Raw genomic sequence first — 9857 nt, 5'->3', positions numbered from 1 at the left:
TGGTTATGACAAACCTTGACTGTCAAGCTTACCTCACGAGCTTCAACACAATGTCCCGGTTGGTTCCATATCTGGTAACCCCGGAACCAAAAAGAATAGCTCGTTTTATCGGTGGTTTAGCCCCCGAGATAAAGGCAAGCGTAAAGGCCTCTCGGCCAGACAAAGATCGCTGAGGAACAAAGAAGCTGAGAAGAGAAAACGTGAAGATGATACTTCACGAAGGTCGAGCAAGAAGCACCGTGGAAACGGTGATAACAAGAGGGGGTCTGAGTCAAGGAGTGTAACAACTGCCACTAAAATCAATAATTAGGACAATAATTAGTCAATAAGAAAACCCTAATTGAGACACCCAAGTAATTCTGCACTAGCCCTAAAATTTTCAGAATGATCGGAATTAGGATCAGGGCCCCTAAAACTTGAGGGGGGTAAACCCTAGTTGGTAATTATCTAAATTAAAACGTTGCTAGCAGCTGATTGGTTGAAATTTTGATTCATCAAGGCTAGTCCCGGGCTAGGCAGCCTATGAATTAGACTGCTTAGCTTACGGACCGTAAAGGGTCAGGCTTACGGTCCGTAAGGGAGTCCCAAAACTTGCTATAAATAGCCGACCTTGGCATTAGAACAGAGGTGTTAAAACGTTGCACAAACCTTCTGTGAACATTGAGATATCCTGAAATCAGTTCACCACACACACACACGATCACGAGGTGCTGCCACAATCAGGGTAATAACTCGATCGCTATTACGATTCAACGTCCGATCGATTATAACTATCCAACGATTGTCCGAGTGCTGCTCAAATTGAGCTTGTACTTTGTTATTCATTGTGATTTCGACTTGAATGTTTGAGTGCTGTTCGAATTCGGACTATGCTCTGTCATTCGTTGTGAATCCATTGAATTATTAAGTATCGCACTTGATAATAGTTGTGAGGGTTTAATCTCGTGAATTGACGTAACTGCTGAATTAGTTACTAATCCCGTTTGTGTGTGCATTGTTATTTAAATTAGGTTAGAAGGTTAATCAGTAAAGCTTATACTCTGCTCGTAAATCTGCAATGTGAGTCATTCTCTTTTCTCACAGTTTGTGAGTCATTCTCTTTTTATCAACTGTTTTACAAAACTCCAAGTTATTTTCCAAAGTTATAATAACAGGGATTAAGTCTATGTAATCACCAAATTACAGCCGGTATGTGGGGTTTTGTATACATTACTTATTTCCCGTCACACTTGGACAAACGGGTGGCCAAGGGGTGATCTGACCACAGTCACAGACACCACTGGACAAATGGGCTAGCCAATGGATGGTCGAGTGACAAGTATTGTGGGTAGTTGGTTTGATATCAGAAACATTGTAATTCCCCTTAATACTGTAGATTATAACAAATGTGTCGTTTTAAGCAAAATGAATGATTCACTCGGTATTTCCCCGCTGACAAAACCTTTTTCAAACATGTTTCAGGTGATCTGGTATGAGCAAAGAAAAGTGCCATGGAGCACTCCCAGCTTAGAAAAGTGGCTCAATGTAAATAAATAAATGAACATGTTTTGAAAATAAAGATTTCCCTGAGAAATCACATTATTGTAAATTTCGGGAATTTATCCCTAAGTTATGATACGGGCAGTTTGAATTATTAAAAGATCCTGTTTTAAAAAGACTTCCGCTGTCGCTTAAATTAAATACCACGGGGTTCCTGTCCCGCGGCTCCTGAAACGGGTCAAACCGGGTCGGGGGCCGTGACAAGGAGAGATGGGCAACAATCTGGTGAGAAGCCCAAGTGCAAGATTTGCAAGAAACAACACTTTGGAAAGTGTAGACTCGAATCGAACTCGCAGACTCAGTCAAAGTCATTTGCTTGCGGGATATGCAAGTCCAAGGACCACAAGACCTTGGATTGCAAAAAGCTGAAGGATGCAACTTGCTACAGTTGCAACGAGAAGGGGCACATTAAAACCAACTGCCCTAAATACGCCAAGAAGCTTGAAGAGGCCAAGAAGACTAATGCAAGAGTCTTCAGGATGGATGCGAAAGAAGCCGTGCAAGATGATAACGTGATCACAGGTACTTTTCTTGTAAATGATATCTTTGCAAGAGTACTTTTTGATTCAGGCGCTGATAAGTCTTTCGTAGATCATAAATTTTTCAAATTGCTGAATATGCCTGTCAAAACCTTGAGTGTAAACTATGAGGTAGAGTTAGCAGATGGCACCATAGAAACCGTCTCTACTGTGTTAGATGGATGTGTTATATCCATTAAGAACCACTCTTTTCCTCTATCTCTACTTCCCTTTAAATTGGCCGGTTTTGACATAGTATTGGGTATGGACTGGTTATCTCACAACCAGGCCCAAATCGTCTGCAACAGAAAGCAAGTGGTGATAAAGCCTCCGTCTGGTGAATCGCTTACCATTCGGGGAGATACCCAGTATGGATTGCATGAGCAAGTGACTATGCTCAAAGCTTCAAAGTGTTTAAAGAAGGGTTGGGTCATCTACATGGCACAAGTGATTATTGATGAGCCTAAACCGAAGATAGAAGACATCCCCGTCATTTCTGAATACCCAGAAGTTTTTCCAGAAGAACTACCCGGTTTGCCACCAGATAGGCAAGTGGAATTCAAAATTGACATCATGCCTGGAGCAGCACCTGTTGCTAGAGCACCTTACAGGTTAGCACCAACCGAAATGAAGGAGTTGAGGACACAACTAGATGAACTACTAGCTAAAGGTTTCATTAAACCTAGTTCGTCTCCATGGGGAGCACCTGTCTTGTTTGTCAAAAAGAAGGATGGATCGATGCGTCTGTGCATCGATTATCGCGAGCTTAATAAAGTCACGATAAAGAATAGGTATCCTTTGCCAAGGATCGACGATTTGTTCGATCAGTTACAAGGGGCAAGTTATTTCTCGAAGATTGACTTGAGGTCAGGCTACCATCAACTGAAGGTTAGAGATGAAGACGTACATAAAACCGCATTTAGGACTCGTTATGGTCATTATGAGTTCCTAGTGATGCCTTTCGGGCTCACTAATGCACCGGCCGCATTCATGGATCTCATGAATCGCGTTTGCAAGCCGTACTTAGACAAATTCGTCATCGTTTTCATCGACGACATTCTTATCTACTCTAAGAACCAAGCTGACCATGAGAAACACCTTCGCTGTATTCTCAAACTCCTGCATCATGAGAAACTCTATGCCAAATTCTCTAAGTGCGAATTCTGGCTTCGAGAAGTCCAATTCCTTGGACATGTTGTCAGCGAGCGTGGTATCCAAGTGGTTCCCGCTAAAGTAGAAGCTGTCATGAATTGGCAAGAGCCAAAGACGCCTACAGAGATTCGTAGTTTCCTGGGGTTGGCAGGATATTACAGGCGTTTCATTGAAAATTTTTCAAGGATTGCTGCACCCCTAACTTCCTTGACCAAGAAGAAAGTAAAGTTCATTTGAGGCCCTAAGCAGCAAGAGTCCTTTGATATTCTAAAACAAAAGTTGAGCAACGCTCCTGTGCTGGCATTACCTGAAGGTACCGAAGAGTTCGTAGTTTACTGCGACGCATCACACACTGGCATGGGATGTGTGATTATGCAGAGAGACAAGGTTATTGCCTATGCTTCAAGACAGTTAAAGGTGCATGAAAAGAATTACACCACCCATGACTTGGAGTTGGGTGCCGTTGTGTTCGCACTAGAACTGTGGAGGCATTATCTGTATGGTATCAAGTTTGTGATCTATTCTGATCATAAGAGCCTTCAACATCTGTTTGACCAGAAGGATTTAAACATGAGGCAGCGCCGTTGGATGGAGACTTTAAATGATTATGATTGTGAAATCAGGTATCATCCCGGCAAGGCGAATGTAGTCGCTGATGCCTTGAGTCGAAAGGAAAGGGTGAAACCCATCCGAATCAATGCCAAGAGCATTGAAGTGAAGAATAATTTGATTGAAAGGTTGTTAGCTGCACAGAGGGAAGCTGTGTTAGAAGCTAACTATCCTAAAGAAAAACTAGGAGTAACTGAGGAGCAGTTAACTCTTAGCAAGGACGGAATTTTACGATTAAATTGACGAATATGGGTTCCAATTTACGGAGGACTTCGAGATGTCATCCTTCAGGAAGCCCATAGTTCTAAATACTCCGTTCATCCTGGAGCGGATAAGATGTATCAGGATCTAAAGGCAAATTATTGGTGGATAGGCTTGAAAAAGTCTGTAGCCGCTTATGTAGCCAAATGCTTGACTTGTGCGCAAGTCAAAGCTGAGCATCAAAAGCCATCAGGCTTGCTACAACAGCCTGAACTTCCCGAATGGAAGTGGGAAATGGTAACCATGGATTTTATCACCAAGTTACCTAAAACGAGGAAAGGAAATGATACAATATGGGTTATAGTTGATAGACTGACTAAGTCAGCACATTTCTTACCCATCAAGGAGACTTATAGCTCCGACATGTTAGCCTAGTTATACGTTGATAAGATTGTAGCCTTACATGGCATACCTGTGTCTATTATCTCTGACAGAGATACTAGATACACGTCGCATTTTTGGAAAAGTTTCCAGCAATCTTTGGGCACACGTTTGAATTTTAGTACGGCTTACTATCCTCAGACAGACGGTCAGAGTGAGCGTACTATTCAGAAGTTGGAAGACATGCTACGTGCTTGTGCGATCGATTTGGGTGGTAGTTGGGATAAGAACCTACCATTAATCGAATTCTCCTACAACAATAGCTACCGTACCAGCATTAAGGCGGCGCCCTTCGAGGCATTATATGGTAGAAAGTGTAGATCGCCCGTTTGTTGGGCGGAAGTTGGAGATGTCCAATTATCAGGACCAGAGATAGTCTTCGAAACAACGGACAAGATTGTCCAGATTCGAGACCGTCTCAAAGCTGCCCGAGATAGGCAGAAAAGTTACGCAGATCCAAAGCGTAAAGATTTTCACTTCGAAGTAGGTGAAAAAGTGTTGCTTAAAGTATCACCCTGGAAAGGGGTGATGCGTTTCGGTAAGAAAGGCAAATTAAGCCCGAGATATATTGGACCATTCGAAGTAATCGAACGTGTCGGATCGGTTGCCTACAAGTTAAACTTACCGGAGGAGCTCAGTGGTATCCACAATGTGTTCCACATCTGTAACTTAAAGAAGTGTTTCGCTGACGAATCACTGGTTATACCACATACGGATGTACACATTGACGAGAGCTTAAAATTTATTGAAAAACCTGTGTCGATTGAAGATCGACAGGTAAAGAAGCTTCGAAGGAAGCTTGTGCCTATTGTAAAGGTCAAATGGGATGCCCGTAGAGGTCCCGAATTCACGTGGGAGGTTGAATCCACGATGAAAGAAAAATACCCTTATTTGTTTCAGTAAATCTCGGGTCGAGATTTATTTTAAGGGGGTGAGGATGTAACACCTCGAAATTTTGTGTCCAATAATGTGTTGACACGTGTCATGAGTTTACACGTGGTATTAAATACTAAATAAAGGACTAAAGTTGACAAACCTTGATAGTATGTAAATTCGAGGGTTAAAAATGTCAACGAGGGGTAAATATACTGTATAGTAACCCTAAATGATGCTCGTACCTTCAAACGAATAAATCATGGATCGTACGGAGCGAATGCGGAAAAAAGTGAGAGATTACAAACTACAGGGGTCAAAAGTGTCAACATGTTTAATTTATACCTCTGAGTGACCCTTTGATGAACCCGAGACTTTGTAACAGTAAAATACGCTCACTAGAATATACGATATAAATTTCGAGAAGTTCGGTTTTAAAACGAGAAAGTTATGATCAAATTCGTATGCGATGGGTTAAAAGCGTCAACAATAAAAGTTAAGGCTTTTCGGATAGTAATTAAACTAACCGGGGACTTAACAATGCGGGTAATAGTCACGAGGCCCTTATTCGTAAATAATCGAGGGCCAAATCGCAAAGTTACCCATTCGAAACCGAAAGGTCAGGTTAATGATTACAAAAGATTTGAAAATCTTGAAATTCAGGCCTCAGGCGGCCCGCATTAGCAAAACAAGGAAGTTCAGGCGGGCCGCGAGCCATCTGTAGATTCGGTTACTGACATTAGGATTCAGGCGGCCCGCGTGAGCCTAGCCTGAATCTTAATGCGGGCCGCGTGAAGTCCCCAGATGCAGAAAACTTGGACAGATTCACTGTTTGAGCTTGTAAATGATCTTGGATGCATAAATTGAAGCATGGGCGCCCCTACATGTCCCCTAGCACTCAGGGACACCTGCTGATCATCCATGAACAATTGTAGGATGAGTTGTAATGATCTTGTGCATCATTTTTCACTATAAAAGGCAATGTAATGCACCAATGTTCAACACACCTCAAACCTGCTTTCTAGTTCACTTCTGGAGCTCTCAAGCATTCTTCTAACATCACTAGTTGTGCACCAAGCTTCTGTAAGTATGCCTACCCTTTTGTGGCTTGGTTTTTGCATATTTTAGCTTAAAAGTCAATCCGTCGTAATTAACGATTGACTTTGCGATAAATCACAAATGGTCCAGTGGTTTGTCGAATCAAAGGTAGTTATATGTTGGTAATCATGTGGGCTTTAAACCCCTAAATGGGCACCCTCTGATTCCCACTCTAACTATTCCGAATGTCGAGTCAAACGTGCTTAGAAAAAGTCAACAGAAATGCTATTTTGCGATTTTATGCATAATCAGTAATGTAGATGGTGTGTAACCTGTTTTAACACTCATAAAACATGATAATAAGTATGTTAACTAGTCTAAGCTTGTTTGATCCGACCATTTACTGTTTTGACCCGGTTCGGAGCCGAAAGTCACAAAACTTTGACTTTTTTGCTTTGACTTCAGTTTTGACCCGTTATGGTATGAATTAGATATGCCTTAGGACTCTCTTAGGACCAGGTTACATGATGGTATAACCCTCTGTGACCGGTTCGTTGGTTGTCCGAGTCTTTTACACCTTTCCATTAAATGCTTAAAAGTTGACCGTAACGCCCTTTTCAATTTAAAACGAGAATTTCGGACATGTGAAAGGAGCATAACCTTAGTTACTGATTTCTAAACATGTCCCTAAAATTTCAAGTCAATCCGAGGTCCAGAATAGGAGTTATGCTAAATAGCGCAAATTTCGGAAACTTTAGTAATTAAATAGCGCAATTAGCATAAGGCCTATCTAAACCCAGATTTCGACACCAAACCTTTTACACACTGATGTAAAATAATATTTTGGGATTTTTAAAGATTTTTAATTATTTTTAACCTGCTCATAACCTGCGGTTATGGCATCGGTTCGGTAATTACCGAATATACCCTTTTCGGACATAACTCGAGTTCTACAAGGTCTTTTGACCCGATTCCAGTTGCTACTGATTTTAAATAATAAATAAAGTATTTTGAACTTTATAAACTGTTCGGGAAACTCAGATTTCTTGTAGAACTCAGAAACCTCTTTTATAATCTTTAAAAAGACCGAAATACCCCTACGGGGCACAAAATGAACTTAAACTCGTTACGGGCATTATGGAAGGTATACTACTGATACCACAACCTCTTTAAAGCATATTGACTTAGGAAACCAGTGTAGGACTCTTACGGTTACCCGTTACGCCTTTTGCACGCACGGTTCGGTTTATGTAACTAGTTTACATAAACTAGCCGAAACGGGTCAAACCTTATTGTTTTGACCCCAAAATCCAGAGTGTGGTTATTATACCCATATAAAACAAGTCTTCAAACTTGTTGGGTCCAAATCACATTCCATTCCCGGTTTCGCCTTTCACGCGATTAAACCGTAACTATCCTTTGAAACTGACCGGTCTAAGCTACGGCTAAATTAAAGACCCGTTAGGATTCTAATAGGTTATTTTAAACCTTCGTTCCAGAATAGGAGACCAGTAAAAGCTATTTGCAATTTATTCGATTAAGGATTTATACTTGCAAAGGTAAATACTTTTAACTTATTTTCCGTTATACGGGCTTGGGTTACGGTATTTAAAATACCGCTTGGTCGGGCAATTGACCCCAACTCATTAGTAGTTGGGTATTATCAATGTGACCCGTTTAAAAATTGTTTTGTTGGCTTTACCCCTTTGGGAGCTTAGTGACCATGTCCCGGATATCCTTGGCAGCGTTTTACGAAATGGCCACGACCTTGACATCCGGGTGTAGGCGTACACCCGGCATTATGTCCATAATTATAAAAGTATAGCCGTTGGCTTTCCCGCCACGGTTTTATGCTATGTGGTGTGTTTATTAAACTTTAACCCGGCACGACCCGGGCGACCGAACGCATAGTAAACATGTAATTCTTTACAAGATTTAATTATAAATTATCCCAAGTTATAAAGAGTTTATGCCTTGTGCATTCAAATCAATTTTATTAAACATTTTACAAAAGTGTCGGTTGAATGTATTTACCAGTGTAAACTGACGTATTTTCCCAAAAAGACTAAATGCAGGTACTAAGCGTAATCGGCTGGATATTTCTCCTTAGCATCAATAAAGAGTCTCGCAAGCTTAAGATGCCTACGTCTGTTGAACAATTATTTTTATCTTATTATTGATCCCCTGTGGATTTTATTTCAACAATGGTGATACTTGATATTACTTTCAATGTTGAAATATATTTATCTTTATGCTTCCGCTGTGCATTCATATATTGTGTGGTTTGACTATATTGTTGCCAACTACGTCACGATAATCCCCCACCGGGCCCACCGGTGAGACACGTGGAAATCGGGGTGTGACACATCAAATTTGCTTAATGGTCAACAAAACAATGTGAGGGTCAAAGGGTAAATATGTAATTTTACCTTAATAGTACCTTATATATTAGTATTACCCCTTAATATTAGTTCCACTCTCAATCTTACCCCCTAAGATTCATCAATCCCCCATTCCTTATTAATCATCATCTTCATCAGTTCAACCTGAACCCATCTGCTTTCTTCCAATCTGCAAATTCTAAACCATACGAAAACATTCCCAGAAAACTTCATCTCTATGTGCACAATCCACACACATAACTTCAATTTCCTCAATCTTGTCCTCTAACCCATCTCTATTACCTTTGTTCTTTCAATTCGCATGCAAATGACACTTGTTTCGGTTCAAAATTGAACAATTAGGGCAGAATACGAACAATCCTCTGATGAACACAATTAATCTCATCGTTTCTGTATCGTCACCGTCTCTCACTATTTTTGCCCTAATTTCATAACCTTTTTGGGTTTCAGAGACAGAGACTTCATCCAGATTCCATCAATCGATCAACTACCGATCAACTGATCCTTTGTGTTTATGAATACGTATCTTGATTTACTGATTTTGCTTCAGGATATATAGTTAAGCAACTGATCCTTTGTGTTTATGGAAGGATAAGTTGTTTTCTTGTTTTAATGTTGGGAATTAGGGTTTTAGTTAAGCAAATCAGTGCGAGTCTATTGTATTTATGAGATTATGTAATTTGAAAATAAAGGGAAAGTCTGCTATGCGGTGGAGACTATACTGGGGAAGCCATCAGGTTTGTCAGCTAAGCAGTTAAAGCGGTAAAATAGCGGATAGCGGTCAAGGTCCGCTATACGATATATAGGTTATAGCGGTGGTATAGCGGTGATATAGCGGTAATTTTTATACCATGCATAATTTATGTACTTTTATATATATATGTAATATGTCTTTGAAAAATATTAATAGTAATATCAAAATTCATAGTTTTATCATTCCAATTGAAAGATTTAGCTTCGATTCAGATTATGAACAAGCTTCATGATGAAGAAGTGCTTCCAGCGACCTCAAACCAGTGTGCGCTCCAGAACATTGGTCGTCGTACATCATTAATTTAGGTTTAATTGGTCGTATCTAGGTTTG

The sequence above is a fragment of the Helianthus annuus genome, chromosome 2 (assembly GCF_002127325.2).
Source record: "Helianthus annuus cultivar XRQ/B chromosome 2, HanXRQr2.0-SUNRISE, whole genome shotgun sequence".
NCBI classification, from domain to species: Eukaryota; Viridiplantae; Streptophyta; class Magnoliopsida; order Asterales; family Asteraceae; genus Helianthus; species Helianthus annuus.
Note: the sequence above shows the minus strand (reverse complement) of the source record.